This window comes from Photinus pyralis, unplaced genomic scaffold (genome assembly GCF_008802855.1).
Source record: "Photinus pyralis isolate 1611_PpyrPB1 unplaced genomic scaffold, Ppyr1.3 Ppyr1.4_LG5, whole genome shotgun sequence".
In the NCBI taxonomy this organism is placed as follows: Eukaryota; Metazoa; Arthropoda; class Insecta; order Coleoptera; family Lampyridae; genus Photinus; species Photinus pyralis.
The window spans coordinates 16,409,851-16,429,321 of NW_022170596.1; the positions used below are offsets into that span (position 1 = coordinate 16,409,851).

The 19,471-nt window shown below is 35.9% G+C and overlaps 1 protein-coding gene across 1 annotated transcript in view; it reads left to right on the forward strand.

The window, feature by feature from the left end:
* The first annotated feature begins 207 nt into the window (after positions 1-207).
* Positions 208-19,471, forward strand: part of LOC116171673 (pseudouridine-metabolizing bifunctional protein C1861.05-like) — a 49,598-nt gene continuing 30,334 nt past the window's right edge. The window contains exon 1 of the mRNA XM_031488642.1: positions 208-273. The gene's annotated coding sequence lies outside the window, so the exon portion shown is untranslated. The remainder of the gene's footprint in view (positions 274-19,471) is intronic.

Consider the following 19,471-nt stretch of genomic DNA (forward strand, 5'->3'; position numbering starts at 1 on the left):
TAAAACGAAATCTTTTATTTGTCGACGTATCAAAAGTCTGGCACAGTGTAATTAATTAGCGTGCATTTCCCTATGTTCCTGTGACAATATTTTTCAAATTCAATTATAAAGTGCATCTGATATGGGTACCAATCATTTTTCCAGCACTACACTTTGTAAACTCTTTCACTGGCCAACAATATGGTGAATAGACATGTAAGACGTAATTTTTTGTCCGAATCGAAGACGGGGTCTCAAAATACTACGCCCGCCATAAAAGCAAGTATAATCAAGGTACAGCACGGATGAAAGTATTTTATTCAAAAATCGCCAAAAAAAACACACTTTTCCAATCATCCACATTTGCAACGTAATTTGTAGACAAATTTCACTGTCATCGGGTAACATGAACGAATTGCTTAAACTTGGACACGTAACGAATAGCTATTTATTTATCAAGTTTGTCATAAGGTTCTTTATCCACGCACTGTTGCGGGTAGGTATGTTAATTTAAATATCAATCAATGTATAGATTCTTTATTGGTGAAAAGCCTTGAGTCGGCTGCTTGAAAAATGAATTTTCAGCCTTCAGATAAAAAACAGAAATCATTCTCTTTGAAGTGGCTGTTTTATTTTTACCTATATTTACCGATTGAGTGAAAGGCGGGGCAATTTAATTATTAAATATAATAATACCTAATCCCGAACCGATGTGCCTATACACGACTATTAATAATAATAAAGAAGCCAAAATATTTATGGAAATGCTGCTCCATGTTTAATACGAGTGCTGCCAATTGTTTTGCTACCATTTTGTATTGTTCAAACCACCATTGCCTTTTCGGTTTCGTGTAAATTAGAGAATAATATTGTTGTAAATATTGCAAGGCCATGTTTGACCAACCGCTCATAATTTACTTCTGATAATACGTACAGCCTCATTAGTTGGAGGATCATTGGTTGTCGCCTTATTTTATGGGTCTGGTTTTAAATTACACTCTGTAAATTAGCCTTCTTTGGTTACTTTTGCAACTCGGCTAATTGGGAATGAAGTTGTGAGAAAATTTGATTTTGCAAAATTCGGTAGTAATTCAGGGAGGGAATTGTTTTGCTGCATGCATCAACGAAGGAAAAAAACCAACGGTTTAAAAATGGCCGTGTGTTCATTAATAAGAAGCCATTTTGTAGGTGTTCTTAAAGTAAGAAATGAAGTAGCGGTTATTCAGGGTGATTTGGACAAAATCGGGTTGGTACCAGCGCAGCGAGACGATCAGTGTGTTGTCCATAGTAAAAAATTGAAATTAATTCGCGCCTGGACCACTTTTTTAAGTTAATAGTTTTAGCTTTAAGATTCGAGCAATAAAAAAGATCTCGATCATTTTTGCGGGTAGTTAATCCGTGGAAGTTTCAGAAGAGGTTTTCGGACGGGAAGTAACAAGTAACCACGTAGTTTTCATTTCTTTCCAATTTAGATGCTGTTTTCGAGCAACGCATAGTCAAAATATTATAAATTTTGATATATAACCATGCTTGATATCGAGGATTTTGTTTAAACGAAAATATTCCCTCAAGCTCACGTGTTCTTATGCGGAATAAACATATACCAAAAAGTCAACTCCGTAAAAAAATGTGTCAGTTGTGTTCACGATAAAGAAAACGGATCGTCATATAAAAAAAGCAATAAAAAAAACCTTTTATCCGGTCACTTTACTGGCCACTGTTCTGTATAAAAAAAATTTATATTAAAATACGATTTCGGGTAACCTCGAGAGTAAAATGACATGACTTGACACGGAAATTCGCCAAAGGGACTGGGGCCGAGTACTTCAATATTTCCTCGTCAGTAATGTGTCATTTTCCTGACTTATATAAATAACTATAACGTTGATTAAACGCATTCTCTAATTAAACAGCCGTAACCGGCCAATGATAAATTATTCTAGCGCGCCACCATGGGATCTCGAAAACTGTAAGGGATAGGTAGGTGGTTTAAATTAGGCAAAGCGTATTTTGATGCTTAACAAAATGCCGTTTTGAAACTGAAAAAATTCCGACTACTTTCGGAGATATCCTGAAACAAAACGAAATTTTGCAATATCGATTTTATTTTTTACCAAAGTTATTTAAAAAGATATTTTATAATAAATGACACATTATTATGGCCACCTTTTTCCCTCTACAAGATGCTTTAAATTTTAAGTCTGACGTTTCGTCTCCTCTTAACCATCATCAACTATGTTTTTTCTTATGGAAGTCATTTTTTTACTTTTGGTGGCATTAGATAAAGCATTTTTTTCTGATTTCAAAAATGTAAACATTCCCTTATAATGAAATTAACTGAATAAAAGTATCTAAGGCTTAATTTTTAATGTAACGTGACTTCCAAACCGGCAAACATACAAAAGACAAGAGATCAATGGTATAAATACGGTACTGTTGCCAAAGTAAATTTACCGAGAAGCTAAAAATTTACGGCACTTACGCACGTAACTTGCGAAGATGTAAAAGGCAAAAAGATTCCCTAGCTTTATCCTTAATCAAATTCGACCCTGCGGTGCAGGAAACATAGGAAATTACACGCCGGACAACATAGATAACAATCTACATCCAAAGTTAAAAATTCTTTAATTAATTATGCGGCCTAAAAATCTGTAATTGTCCTAAAATTCATTAAGAGCGCTTCTTTTAGGACCTTCCCGACTTAATCAGATGTTGTTTAATGCATCTCATTACATTATCTATGGGTAATTACACTGACTGGAGTTGACTGATAATGTTTCTAAATTCATAATTCCAATTAACATCCATTGTATCTTGGGATTTCTCTGATCAGGCCAAAAGCTCCCTCATCAAATTAAAACCGGCGTAAACCTGCATAGCCTTGCTGTTCTAATGCTCGTTTTAAATCACCATAGGAAACTAAAACCTGTTAATAATGATTTAACGGAGATGAAATTCTAAGATATTAATTCGCCTCGCTTCTAAATTACAAGAGCCTTCGGACGCAACAAAGATAATTAAAAAAAATTTACGGGAACGGTTGCAAACGGCGAGTTTCTTACAGCTTTTGTTTTCAGCAACGGCGGCAGCTAAAACACAACTCAAAAAATTAAATCAGTTACCTTTACCTTCCATCTTCAACTCCTAAAAAGAATACTTTCGGCACGACACTTTAGCTTTGGAACTTTATTTTTAACATACGGCCATATGAATTCAATGGGGGTTGAGCTCACGATGGGCCCCTAGAAGCTAAAAAAAATTCTTATACCACTTTCTTAAGCAAATACTGGGAACTGTAGTGACTAAATAATTGGAAAAGTGCTCTGGTCAGCTGATTAAACGTACGGAAATTTAATCTAAATAAACCGATACAACGAAATATCGAAGGATCCTCAGTATTACAATAACTTTTAACGATAATTTATTTTAATGTTACAAAATACATCAAATTCATGTCTTGGCCTTTGAGATAATGCTCTTAATCTTGTTTTGATCAAAATCCATGTGGTCGCCAAAAATAGATCAAATTCATGTTTTGATCATTGAGATAATGCTCTTGGTCTTTTTCCCAACGTTCTTGGTGCATAAATAACGATTTTGACATGTTTTGATCAAAATTCATGTGGTCGCCAAAAATAGATCAAATTCATGTTTTGGTCATTGAGATGATGCTCTTAGTCTTTTTCCCAACGATGTTGGTGCATAAATAACGATTTTGACATGTTTTGATCAAAATCCATGTGGTCGCCAGAAATGCATCAAATTTATGTCTTGAGCATTGAGATAATGCCCCTAGTCTTTTTCTCGACGATCTTGGTGCATAAATAACGATTTTGATTATTTTGATCAAAACCCATATGGCAATAATTTAACATTTTTGAATCACACACATGCGGTTATCAAATGTGCACGTGATGTACTCTTGCTGCATCAAGATAATGCGTTTGAAACCTTTTAAAATTCTAAATTCATGTACAAAGTGTAATTTTTGCTACATTTTGCTCTAAAACTTTCGACCTATACCACAGAGAAGAGTTATATTAAAGTATTACACATCTAAGAGTCATAGGGAATAATCTAGCGGAAGTCCCAACCCGATACATGACCTAGGGAATGAAATATGTTGATTTCTATTATATTGAGCCCGTAGTTTTTCCTGTTCCCGATTCACTCGAAGTCCTATAACTTTTGTTCCTATTGAACCAGCTTCCTGAAAATCAATAGCGTCCGTCCTTAATGTCCAAAGAACCCGTACACCAAATTTCAACTCAATCGGCCACTTTTAAAAAGAGTTAGAGCGCACACGGACGGACGGACGGACGGACGGACGACAATACAAAACTATAAAGGATCTGATGATCCTTAATAAATGGTAAATCGTAAAACTTAAACTGGGAAAAACCGTCTAGAGAAAACCCACCTAATAGGCATTGTAATAGTTTAATTTCTCATGAAGAATACACCTATGCGATATTGAGACCCGATTTTGTCGACGATTACTTTGTTACTCCGAAAATTCATTTCTCTCAGTTTGATTACTTTCTATCCTTCAGATTAGTTTTGTTATAGGAGATCGTAGTTACGGCTGCTTTGTAAATTAGTTTTTGAAGTGACCTAGACTTAATTCGAAACAGATATCTACGAATTAATTTCGAATTAATGAGATGACATTGCTGTTGTTTAGAAATTTGGTTATTTGTGCATTGTAAAGTTTTCTTGAAGGATATTGATCTTTATTGAGTATTAATTACGGTTTTAGTATACGATTTACTTAGTGTCAGACGTTAGACATTGCTATACCGCAATTTTATGTGCCGCGCTATTCACTACCCTTCTTTTTTGTTAGTTTGTGTTGTTATCTGTTACAGATAAGACAGAACGTGCCCTTTTGAGCTTAAAAGGTTGCGACTTGAAGTTCAAAAGTAAATTTCCTTATTTTAGTCGTTTCCTTGATATAACGTTTGATTACCTACATACTGGATTAGAGTACAATCGAATTCTAATTACTACATTTGTTTGATAGTCATTTAACAATTCCAGCTCCGTTGTTTTCTGCGGAAGTCTTTTTTGATTTTAATAAATTCCTGAACTATGTGATCGATTTTGGAAGCGTTACTATTTTGGTTGAGTAATTACCGAGGTATGTAACTCGGGTTACCCACCATAATAGTTTGATATTAATTAAATTTTTATTTTTGACCTTTGTTTATAGATGAGCGGGGTTTCGGCCAAGAGTGCTCTACCAACCCAACACACTATACATTAACAAATATCCATGCCCGAACCTGGATTCGAAACAGGGACCTCAGTACCTAAGTGGAGCTTCCACTCCACTGCGCCACACAAGCCGCAATTGATTGTGTAGTTCAAATTGTTTAAATATTAAATGTTGTTACTTACAATTTCAGAAAATCTTGGCTTATGGTGTAGTGCTGGCCGAGTTATGATGCAAGTGACGTTAGGGATCAATTTTTTAAGACCCTTACAGTAATTTATATTTCATGCAAATAGATCGAAGGATTCAATTTCAAGTTATATAGGTACTCATTATTGTTCGTCCCCCACAAACTTCGCCCATTTCATATTGACTCGGCGTACTTATGTACCTGGTTTAGAATTCAACTTCGTTTGAAACTTGTTTGTAGCATAAGTACATTCGTGACTACCGAATGCATTTCAAAACAAGCATTTTCCTTATCTAAGTAAATAGATATATTATTACCGCTTAAATTGTATTGAAATAAGGGCGAATATACATATGATGGAATGGATTATAAAACGACATTATCGTATAGCGTGGCAGTAGGCTATAAATATCTGTTAGGTGCTATAAAACACACCACCCCTAAGAGGCATAGCAGTATTATTAACCTTTGTCTGGGACATAAAGGTATTTTACATCCATGCTACCGGTGATGTTAATGATGACTTTTATGACGTAACTTTACAACGTTCGCGAATTCCACTCTTTTTGCCATGAAGCTTACACGAAATTTCTTTTAGAAGCTTCGCATAATCCGTCAATGGGGGTACTTACATATAAATTTTATGATAATGTATATGAATTGGCCACCATTTACTCCGTCCCGTTCGGAATATGAAATTTTTTACGGAAACCTCTCATTTATCAGAATGTTATAAACATTTCAATTGCTATTAGCTCTCATACGTCTCCAGGGAGTAAACCCGCTTTAATCAAACGTGCAACTCACTTTTATTTGATCGCCCGGAATTGATTGTGAATTTGCCATTAACCGATTGCATTAATAGTAATTACGCAACGTCCAAGTTAGGCATTGCAATTTACAATAATAGAACCAATTTCGAGCCATATAAAAAATATCCGTAGGTACAGTAAAGCAATTCCCTGGTGCCCTTAAGGGTTTAACGACTTTCTGTTGCAAAACGGAATTCATAAGCACTATATTGTCTATTTATTAATGTAACTTAAATGGAGCCAAAATGAAATCCGAGTCCTAGTTTTGAATTTTGTCGCTCGATTATTTGGATTATATTATGCTAGATCGGGGATTCCCGGGGAATTTTGTAAACAAACAGGCCTCCGTACGTAAGTGCCAGGGTTAAACGACGAAATCTATTTTTGGTTCCATTCCACAATCCTAAAATAGCGGGTGTTTCAGGAGTCAGAAATTGAACTGCTCCAAAGGTAGATTTAGAGGCCATATAAATAAGGTAAATTGTATTTGTATTTCAATACGAATTTTGTGATACAATTGCATTTTATTACCAGTTATTAATTCAAATAAAAATTAATTCTTCATTTCTTTCTCATTTTTTGCAACGTCGGCGCCGTATCTTAAGAAGTACTTGTCTGACCGCAAAAGTGGAATAAAGTTTTCTATTCAGTTTTGTCTCATATGTAATTAGTCCTTCATTGTCTGTGGGTCCGGATTTCGTAACACCCTGTATAAAGTAAACGCTACATTTGGTACTTCGATAAACGAACTGGTGCCGCGGTACTACAACTGTTCCGGTTCCAGTTAAGCGCTACATTTGGTCCTTCGAGCCTGTTCACCTGTGCACCAAATCATGATAATGATCTGCGACAAAGAATCACGCTGTTTCGATGTCCTTTTTTACATCTATGGGCCAAAGAAGAAGCCAGAAGTGAGTGGGATGGGTTCAGGGCAAACTAAGGTCGCCAGAAAGGAAGGTGGGCCCGTACAAAGCTTGGTGTCCATTACGGACGATACCGAGCTGACAAAATGTTATGAAATTGGAGTTCAAACCCAAGACGCAGCCCTATCGTAGGAAGATGACCAGCGCGAGGAAAAGTATCATGAAACCACAACACGTAATATAGACAACACCTATACCGTAAGCCTGCTGTTGAAAGGAGAAGCTGAGGAATTGGAAAAGGCGAGCGTATGAAGCGCTGAGACATATGGTACCTCCAAATGTAGGGGAGGCATCTGCAAAATATTACATTCCCTACCAGCGGTGTGAAAAAAGGAAAGCTCCACCACAGCATTACGAGTTGTGTTTGACACCTCAGCCACTTCCACTTCAGGCAAAAGCCAGAAACAAATGATACTGGTCCAAAACTATACACTAAGATTTGTGGAAATGGACCAATAAGAACCTAACGGCAAAATCTAAGGTGGCTCCGACGAAATTGAAGAAAACCTTACAGCGGTTGGACCTCTGTGAAGCAGTACAGGCGGCCAAGCTGTTAACAGTAACTAAGCAAACTACAACCGATATAACATGGAAACCCTTACAAAAGAAGAAAAGGGATATACAATATACTACAAGATCGAAAAAGACAGCCGGCCCAAATGATATCCTAGGAACACGGCAACTACAGAGAGCTTCCAGAGCTAGAGTAGAAATCATCCTGTTGCAATATGGAGAAGAGTTGCCTCGCAAAAGTAACCTCAAGACACTCAGTCTCTTCCTGGATGCAATGGGACTGGGGCAGATTAACGAATACACGGCCGATTGCAGGAAAGCGAATTATAATCAAAATCCTAGATTATTTGCCAAATCTGAGATTAAACAAGAATTTTGACATTTGATTGGCTGCATACTGCAGTATAAAGCCAATCAAATGTCCTAATACCGGATTAAACAATAATCCTGGATTATTTTTTTTGTGCAACTGGCCGACAGTTTCCATGTCGACACAACAAAAACGCCCCCTAATGATTCCTCCAAAAAGGCAGTGCACCACACTAATCGTGAAGGATGCCCACGCTAGAACACTTCATGGCGGGAACCAACTCGCGTTCCCTGTGGTTTGACGAAAATACTGGATACTGTGAGCAAGAGATCTAGAAGTTGCATACGATTTCCCTGCTCTAAGGGGAAATTTCCCACCAGTACGGGTAAAAATGGCACATCCTTTCGCAACCTCGGCCAATGCAGCCTTTGATCAAGGAAGCCACCACCAAAGGAAACGGGAATCGAGCTGGAAACATCCGTAAATCTTCAACGTGTTAGTTTCCTACGATTTTGGCTCAAACGGACTTCGGGACTTAGGGTTGAAAGTCCCATATGCACAAAATCAATTTTATTCTCTACGGCACTGGTAAAAATGTTACTGTTCCTAACAATTAATTTTTTATAATGGAATAATTAAATCCACGGCTAGCTCAGTAATAAGTATTGTTACCTTACGGAAAGTTGGTTTTTTATTTCCCCTTCTACTCACTGTGGCGTATTTGCACACTCGCTTCTTATCTGAAAGCGCTTCATTCAATTGCATTTTAGTTCTGTTCTTTTTCGCTATGAAGCGGTACACGTACAAGCATTTCCTATACTGGCGAATTTGTCAATTCAAAACAAAATCTTTCTACGCTTAAAGCTACCAACTGTTACATACAGTAGACCTCGGACATCCTTTCATCGATAGTTTTTTTTACAATTTTCCTCTGTGGTAAGGAACATTATATCTGTACCAAGCACAAAAAATACTGCCAAAATTTGCTTGTGTGATGTTATTATCATAGCTAAGTAACTAATTTATGAAAAAGCTCTCGTAAATAGATGGAATCATATCTACATTTGAAGTTTTCAGCCCACCACGCCTTCTTTGCCTTCGTGACTATATTTTTCCTACATAGGTTCAAAATCACCATAATAGTAATATCAGAAATTAAACATTTTGTTGTACTCGAACTTCATAGACTTGTTTCTGGAAAATCTCACCGTTTCAAAATTTAATAATGACTATTTTAATTGCAAAATCAAGAACGTAGATTTAAAAAAGGGATAGCAAAGAAAATCAAATCGTGATTCATTTAGCCCGGAAATCCGTTGAATACGGCAAAATTTACATAAAAATCGAAATATTTGTCGTAGCAGTCGATCGCTACCGTCATTTCAGGCTACAATAACAGAAATAGCGACGAAATGGAGGAAATGAAAATACTTCGCGCTCAAATTGCACGTTCGCAGTAACGGATATTGCGGACTTATTTTTGAAAATTATATTTAAATGAAAATCAGATACGCGTTGGCCTTAATTTAGCGTCGTGATAATGTCACATCAGGACGATTGAGTTCATACGAAGCCTAGATTCATGTTTTATTCATTTTCACTTAACAATTATACCGTACTTGTTTTGCATTGCTGTTTACATAATTTCCAACTTAATAAATGAAGTGTGAATAATGTTTTGAAGTGTAAAAAAATGTTAATATCCGCTTTATGGAGAATAACGATATTGCTTTAAATACATTATTTTGAATAATCCAATTAACCTCTTGCTATAGTAGAAAAGTTTAGAGAGTTTTTTTTTCATTGCAATACGGTTTTTTAACTTTCACTTTTGAAGTGCACAAACGATCTTCACCTATATCGGCGAATCTTTCATATTTTGTCCTGTACAATCCAAATCACCCAGAAAATTGAAAATCGTACTCGTGTATCAAAAGTTAGGTATAGAGCTTTCCATATTTTTCTTTTCGTTACAATTCGGTGGTTTTTACCTATGACTTTTAACCTGCCGAAGCGATAACTTCTAGCTTCAATTGGTTGGTTATCATGGAAATTAAATGTCTGCCCAATTTAATAACAAAAGCATACATTTAGACCAATTTGTTACGATGCATTCAACCACCATATTTATTCATAGTTGGTGGTATCCAAGTCAGTGAAGCATTTTGCTAACTTCATACAAATTTCTAATTTCGAATTATGTTATATGAGCTATAAGCTATTTACTGATATAACTAGATTAGACAGCAAGAAGCTCAATACAAACCCATTAAATGACACAACTGATCTTCGAGTATCACGTTTACGGGACGCTGCGTACACTAGTTCGGGTAAACTTTGGACTTTGAATGGCAGCCAACCTTTGAACTTTGAAGAGAGAGAAAACCTTGAACTTTGAACGGTAGCTATCCTTTGGACTTTGAACGGTGAGCAACCTTTGAACTTTAAGACGGACTTAATATCGAAGATCGGCACATCGTTAACCTATTGTAGTTTTGAAAGTCCTCATCAGGACTGCACAAGCGCGTTGAAGATGGTGTTGCTGGAAATCCACCCAGATTAATTAATTACCGACCCAATCCTACACAAACGTTCTTCATAATTTTAAAAGTATTAATCCCATTGATTAACAGAAGTAAGAAGTGGCAGAAGTTTACTACATATTATGTATTCTAATTTTAGTAATTAGTAAGAAATAGGCCACAGTCGTTAATCCTCCAAGATATGAATGTCGGTAGTACACAATTGTGTTTTACATCTACAATCTCTTATAAAACATAACCTTCGAAAATATAATAACTCTACACCAAGATTTGGGGAAACAATAATAGACAACCATCTCCCACACAGAATACCCACTTAAACAAGAAGAAATGAAACCACAACTATTCATTATGCACTGTACAACATATTCATATTTACCAACACAAATGCTATAGAGTGAACGCTTGAAATAACAATTGTTGCCTTTTGTTTTCAAGGATGCTTCTCGAAAGTATAAAATATCTCTTGTAACTTTCTCGGAAAGTAGTTTAAACTGGTTCTTAGGGTAATTGAAGTTTTCAACATTTTGATACTGGTTGTGAGATCGCAGGGGCAAATAAATTGTGTATAGATGTGTTTCTCGTTTGCTTCCAACCAATAATACTTAACAAGTATAATTCATTGCGAGGTAAATGCAACAACAGATTCAATGCGTCAATTACACGAGACGGTGACAGGTCCACGGTAAACCCCTGTAGAGAAATTAATATGCAATTGGAAGTCAGTTCAAGGGATGACCGCCGTCCTTGGCACGATCGACTACCTATCAGTAGATTAAGAAACGAATAAAAATGGGACAAACGCAACTGTTTTTCGGTACTTGATGGAATACGAAGAGATCTTGCTGCACGTTTATACAATCATTAGTTCACTATCATGAGATCATTAAGGAATGGCGAATAGAAACAAAGATTTATTGTGCGTCGCTAACCAACGAAACCACACCTTGCACCACAAACAAGGTCACTCCTTAGTACGTGACCGGGAAATAGAAAGTGCTACTCAATACAGTATGTACTTTTTTACGGGCCATATAAAAAATAAAGTTGATGATTTCTCCGAAACGAAACGTATTGAAAATCTATCAACGCTGTCTAATAAATGGACATCTCGATATTATCGTAAATTTGATTCATTTCAGAAATTCAGCAGCCTTAACCGCCCCCAACAGTCCAAAGAATTAATTGACAAATTTTTAATGATCACCTGATGTATTTCTGAGTACGAAATAGAAAAATGATATATGAACACTCTTATCTAGGTCGTAATTTATGCTCGATTAAACACAAAACCAACTACCACACCACAGGCAATCGATTGAAACAATTAATTAAAGAAATCTCTTTGCTTGAAGTGTTAATAAACCCCTAAAGAGCATCTAAAAAAGCGGCAGAGCACTTCGGTGTGACCCTACGGGGTCATTGGATTTGACCCATTTTCAATTGGCTTGTTACATGTGGTATATATGTTAAGTGTGCAAGGTTTGAACCGAATAGGCTCAAGCGTTTGCCAGAGACAGAGAGGCATGACCCTACGGGGTCATTGGATTTGACCCAATTTCAATAGACTTGTTACATGTGGCATATAAGTCTACTGTGCAAAGTTTGAACCGAAAAGTTTCAAGCGTTTGCCAGAGGCAGAGAAGCGTGACCGCACGGGGTCATTGAATTTGACCCATTTTCAATAGGCTTACTATATGTGGCATATAGGTCAACTGTGCAAAGTTTGATCTGAATAGGTTGAAGCGTTTGGCAGAGACAGAAAGGTGTGACCCCAAGGGGTCATTGGATTTGACCCATTTTCAATAGCCTTATTACTGGTGGCATATAGGTCAACTGTGCAAAGTTTGAACCATATCGGTCCAAGCGTTTGACAGTTGTCGTGTTCACGGACGGACAGACGGGCACCATCGACTCCCCTATAAAGCTTGCATCGCTTTGCTCTGCCGCTTAATAATGCAAAATATCCGGTCAATTGCGCTTTCCTGTAAGCAAACACAAAACACCAGGTGATATTCAATTATAGAGCACTCGAATCTCGATTTAGATGAAGAACCTCGGTTCGTTTGAATCACATATGTAAAATTGGGTCTTTGATAGTGGAAATAAACGTTATTTAACAGGTAACTTGGATAATTTTCAAGAAAGGCTTCACAAAAGCAAAAAAACGCTCGAGAGACAACACTCCTATAAACTTCTTTGTAAACTGCAAGTCTTTATTTTGACTTAAACATTAACTTCAAACGGCGCGACGTAATAAAAATCTCGTAAAGCACACAACTAACTTACTTCTATAACACCTTTATTGTAACCAAAACTGAACGTCTTGCAACATATTACGCTCTACTTATCAAAAAGTCAGGATTAACGTCCGTCTCTTCTATTTAAAACAATTTCCCTTTCTTTTCAAAAAACTTCCGCTTCCAATTCTTTAACAAATTAATGCGTCGTTGAACGATTAACAAAATATGTGTTTTCTTATCTTGAAACTAATCAGCTGACGCCGCGATAACAAAACTTCTTATCTACGACCTGAGATAAACTTTTACAAATCCTACACATTTCCAGATGTTTACCTACATCGAGTCTTTAACACGTAATAAAATTGAACACATAAATAACATATAAGGTGAACTAACAACTAATAATTCTGATGCAAAACAAAATTGGCCTAGAATTCCACAAATATGATCGAATCTTGTGCTTAATCCCAAATTCCATGCAGCATTTAACGTTAACAATGAATAAAATTCAAATACAGAGTGTGCCATCGTTATTGCTACTACTAAATGACGATTTTTCAATTACTAATATAACTTCAGTGAAAGAAAATTTAATTGCATGCTTTCCTATTCTTAACCTTTTTTGTTTGAGTTAGCCTAGAAGTAAATGCGAAAGGTTGGTCCAAACGTGTTAATCACGAAAAAAGAGAAAAATGTACTTTTTATATGGGTCGTGCCAGAATAAAATTGGTCACCACAGACAAAGACTGAATCCATAATTTTGAGATTTTTCCTCTTTGTTTGGGTTTATACAACCAATGTCATTCGTTCACTATCATCGGATCATTAAGAAATCGCCAAGGAAATCAAAGGTTTACTGTGCGTCGCTAACCCACAAAACCATACCTTTGTTTCTATTGGCTATTTCTTAAAGATTTATTGATAGTGAACTAATGATGATTGTATAAACCCACCATTAGGGACGGTTTCAGTACCTAGCAATTGTGAATAACCACTTTTTATAGTACACGCTGTTTCATGTATCTGCTGTCAATAATGAGAATTCGTTTTTTTTTCATTTAATTTCACAGTTTATTAGGGAAAACAGTGCAAAAGTAGAAGAAAATCATTCAATCGTATCCAACTTTCCAAATTCATCGTTCATAATTTACAGAGCATATGCCTTACAACAATGGGTAATGAGCTCTAAAAGCGCATTCTAATAACGAAAGGCATGAGTAGCAATTCCATAACCATCATGTCGTGTAAGTATAAAAATAATCCCTTGTTCTGTTCCTTATTAATTAAACCGATTGCACATGTGTTCCCAATATTTCTAAATAATGAATTATGAAATTTCTAGCGCAATATATACGTGCCAGAATTAGATGTTTTCCATTAATTAGTGCTCGTTAATTCAAATTGCTTCAACATATAATTAATCGGTGCAAGCAGGAAACGGTTTCAGGTGCTGGAAGGCAATAAGCAGAGTGTAATTAACACTGACGTTGTTAGTAATTGATTTAATTATTTATAATAGCATAGAGAAAAGAGGTTCCGTTAAGAAAATTTATGATTGTTTAGCTATTTACCTTCCACCTTTTTTTGTGGGGTTTGTTGTTGATATTTGCTCCTTTTATGGGAATCTGCCCCCCTCCCATTTTCGACGGCCCTGACCTTCGACACCTGATTCAGAAATAGGATCGCTAGAAACTTTTAAAAATGCTAACTCCACATAATAGACAGTTGATTATTTACTCATGATTAAATTACAACCCCAGCTAATTAAATACTTACTCGACATTGTGTACACGCAAAGCAATTTTCTTTGTACCTACTCGACTTTGTTCTATTTTCTATAGACGGCCTAAAATTAAATAGAACTATAATTATATTTCCCCTAATGGAACTCTAAGCTTTCAATCTTAAATTTTGCGTCGGGAGCTCAGAAATCTCTAAAGTCGATTTAGTTGGGATCCGGTCCAATATTGGCGTGAAAAGCCCGCGACTTTTATACAGCCGTAAAATTTCGTTTTAGTGTAAGTTTTATTCCTTCCTTAGTATCTAAAAATTTGTTATTTGAAAATCAAGACGTTCGAAAAGGTTTAAGTGAAGCGTTTTCCACATCATTCAGTCCGTTTGCAAAGTTGATCTTTGGATAATGCTATTTTCTACTTTCTCAACGAGTGCTTTTCTCAAAGATGTTTTTTTTATATGTAGAGCACGAAAATTGTTTGCAAACAAAATTAACTCTAGAGTGATATCAAGAAGTTGCAGGACTTTTTTCGAATTAAATGCTTTAACACTTTGCAATGGAATCTATTCAGTTCGGAGCAGAAATATTCTTGAACAAAAGTCTCTTTTGCGAGGGGAATTTAGTATCCACTTTCAAAATTTACATGTGTATAATTTCGGCGTGTGTTAATTCTGCACAGTTTTTCTTTCCTATTGGCTACACGTCTCTTTGCAGGCACGTAATAAGTGCAGATTTAAGATTTTGGTTTGCCCATCTCCATCTTTTTTTGCCAGATTTTATTGGCTTTTTAAGCCAGTTTATGTTTCCCGGACGGTGTAAAGTCGGGGTAAGGGAGCGCTCAATTCTTTGCGTTGACTTAATTTTCGGTCTACTTAGAAACAAGTGATAAATGACAGTACTCGAGACCGATAGCCCATGGAAACGCCGAACTTGTATTAGGGGATACAATGTCCCTTTATTTTACAGAACCAAAGGGCTCATTTTTGGTCACACTAATAGTTGCATGCAGTAAAATGTTATGTGATTCAACTGTTACAACTGCTTTAATACAGTTCAAAGTTAATTAAAAGAGCTGTAGAGAAGCAAACAAACAACAAAAGATAATTAATTCCTCCAGTTAAATTTAATATAAATTACGTTAGCAGTTCGCATGTTTTGGCAATTAAAATTCAAGGCATGATTCCAAACCGCCTACTTTTAATTAATTCCAATAAGGTGCAACGTAACATTGCAACGTCTAGATTAATTATGTCTGTTCACACCCCACCGCGAACATTTATATTATGATTGTAAAGACTACTTGCAAATATTATATCTCTAATTCAAGTAATTAATGTTAATTGGAAAAAATTTACCTTGTAGTGCAGTATTCCGATAGTGAGTTCGCACTTTGTGTTCATTTTTACTAACGCTCCACTCATTATACGGCTCAACGGATATCTTTGATTACCTATCCCCCACACAAGAAATTACTCTCTAACTTTCTCCCGAATTGAATGCCCAAAAGCAGTTGACCGTTTACTATATAATTTAACGATGTGTGTATTGGACAGCTATATAATTACGACATGCCATTAATACTATAATCGTGTGTAAACAATAATACCGAATTAATCCTCAAATTCTACAAAATACATCGAATGCAAATTACAAAAATGATCTCGACCCTTCCGGCGGAAGTAAACGACACAGGAATTGGAATTTTATTAAATAGAGTGTTTGATTATACGGAATTGGAATCCTTTCAGTGCACACGGTTTCCTCATTTCATTTATTTCAGTACTTAAGCCTTTTTGCTCTAGACGAAATGGGTCGGCTATTGATATAACTAAGTTACTCTTTTGCCTATTCATCGCGCGGCACTAAACTGAAACTGCTTTCAGCTCCTAATGTTTCAGATTCTGTCATGTCCGTAATAACCAGAAGCTAGTATGTATTTATTATAAATTATTACTTCTCAATATAAGATAATTGCCGTAAAGATGCGGCAATAAAATTCAGTAGTTTGAAGTAGATTCAGGATCAGGAAATACATTATCGCCTATAGGAGATTCGACAACACTGAATTTTTCCATCATAATACAGGTATTTTCTCTACACCAATTGAAGTAACCAAAGTAGAAGATCAATACAAAGAAATAAAGTATAAAAATTGCTATTCGTTGATTAGGTCGTTCCTGGATTAGTCATTTCAAAATCCACCTACAAGATACTGATAAAGTCAAATATTCAAGTATTCAACTACTAATCAGGAGCGGAGAAACAGGATGAGGTTGAATGAGGAGCTCCACTGATTCGAAACCAGTTGAAGAAGCGCAAGTTAAGAGAGGTCGTATTATAATATTATCTAAAATGCACATTGAAGGTGAACAGTTGTATAAAATAGAGGGTGTATATAGACTACTTTCATCTTTTCTATTATATTAAATTTTTGACACCTGTCAGGTTGTTTTAAACATAATTGGTCAATTAGTTTAAACACAGGGGGTACTGTAATGGGAGCCAGTTAATATTTCGTTTTCATTTTTTTCTGATGTTATTTGAACAGATATAAAAAAAAATTTTTTAAACACTTCCTTGCCACTTTTTGAGCTCTAGAAAACAGCGTTAAGAGAATTTTCAGGTTTTGAATTGAATGGGAATTTTAACAGCCCTTTCGGATTGGTAGTACAAAAGATACTAACCCTGTATAAAAATAGAAAATGCACTTACAGCATCAATATGTGACCACGGCGTAAGCGGAAAGTCCGCCTCCGACTTCTTCCCCGAGAATTAATTGCGGAATTGTTCTATTAGTTTAAACACAGGGGGTACTGTAATGGGAGCCAGTTAATATTTCGTTTTCATTTTTTTTCTGATGTTATTTGAACAAATATAAAAAAAATTGTTTAAAAACAGTTCCTTGCCACTTTTTGAGCTCTAGAAGACAGTGTTAAGAGAATTTTCAGGTTTTGAATTGAATGGGAATTTTAACAGCCCTTTCAGATTGGTAGTACAAAAGATACTAACCTTGTATAAAAATAGAAAATGCACTTACAGCATCAATATGTGACCACAGCGTAAGCGAAAATTCTTCCCCCAGAATTAATTGCGGAATTGTTCAATTAGTTTAAACACAGGGGGTACTGTAATGTTAATGTTTTCATTTTTTTCTGATGTTATTTGAACAGATATAAAAAAAAATTTTTTAAACACTTCCTTGCCACTTTTTGAGCTCTAGAAAACAGCGTTAAGAGAATTTTCAGGTTTTGAATTGAATGGGAATTTTAACAGCCCTTTCGGATTGGTAGTACAAAAGATACTAACCCTGTATAAAAATAGAAAATGCACTTACAGCATCAATATGTGACCACGGCGTAAGCGGAAAGTCCGCCTCCGACTTCTTCCCCGAGAATTAATTGCGGAATTGTCGCTCGCTTGCAATATTCGCTTTCGCGCTCTCATGACCAACCAGGAAATTTCACTGCAGGCTAATGCATTTGCGAGACGTCACTATTTGTTTTTAGGGAAACTCTTCCAATGTAAATTAGTTCCTGTATACTCCCCCACTCCCCGCCTCAATTTTCCTGTTAAATGCGCAATAAATTCACTTCTGTAACGTACTCTATAAAGCATATCAGAGAAATAGCACCTTGAGGGCGTTGTCTAGTGTTAGTGGCAGAGGCGAATATGTGGACCACCTTCCTTCCAAACCATAAATATTCCTCTAATGAGGTTTTTAGAATATCCCGGTGGATAATATTCCACCCAGAGAGAATTTTGGTTCAAGAAAGCCACTCTTTATGGTACCGGACGACGCAACTTCGTTTTAAATATTAACAAATGTTGTATCAGAAGAATATAATGTGCGAGGAGATGTTTCCGCTCCTAATACACGAAGTATCAGTTAGAAAATTCTTGTAAAATTTGACTGGGAACAAGGAGAACATGATGGTTAAAGAGATTTATTCCCATTGCCCACAAATATAATTCAACACCAAATTTCGTTTTAAATGTTAACAAATTTTGTATCAGGAAAGTATAATGTGCGAGGAGGTGTTTGAGCTCCTAATACATGAACTACCTATCAGTTAGAAAAATCTTGTAAACATTGACTGGCTACCAGGAGAACATGATGGCTAAGGAAGTCTATTCCCATCACCCACAAACATATATTTCAAAGCCAAATTTTGTTTTAAATATTAACAAATTTTCTATCAGGAGAATATAATTTACCAGGAGGGGTTTCAGCTACTATAATACACGAAATATCGGTTAAAAAATTCTTTTAAAATTTTTCGGGCTACCAGGAGAACATGGTGGCTAAGGAGGTCTATTCACACCACCCACAAACATAATTCAACACCAAATTTCGTTTTAAATATTAATAAATTTTGTATCACGAGAATATAATGTGCCAGGAGGGGTTTCAGCTACTACAATACACGAAATATCGGTTGAAAAATTCTTGTAAAATTTTTCGGGCTACCAGGAGAAGATGGTGGCTAAGGAGGTCTATTCCCATCACCCACAAACATAATTCAACACCAAATTTCGTTTTAAATATTAACAAATTTTGTATCAGGAAAGTATAACGTGCGAGGAGGTGTTTCGGCTCCTAATACACGAAGTATCAGTTAGAATATTCTTGTAAAATTTGACTGGGAACAAGGAGAACATGATGGTTAAAGAGATTTATTTCCATCGCCCACCAACATAATTCAACGCCAAATTTCGTTTTAAATATTAACAAATTTTGTATCAGGAAAGTATAATGTGCGAGGAGGTGTTTCAGCTCTTGAAGTACCTATGAGTTAGAAAAATCTTGTAAAAATTGACTGGCTTCCAGGAGAACATGATGGCTAAGGAAGTCTATTCCCATCACCCACAAACATAATTCAACACCAAATTTCGTTTTAAATATTAACAAATTTTGTATCAGGAAAGTATAATGTGCCAGGAGGGGGTTCAGCTACTATAATACACGAAATATCGGTTGAAAAATTCTTGTAAAATTTTTCGGGCTACC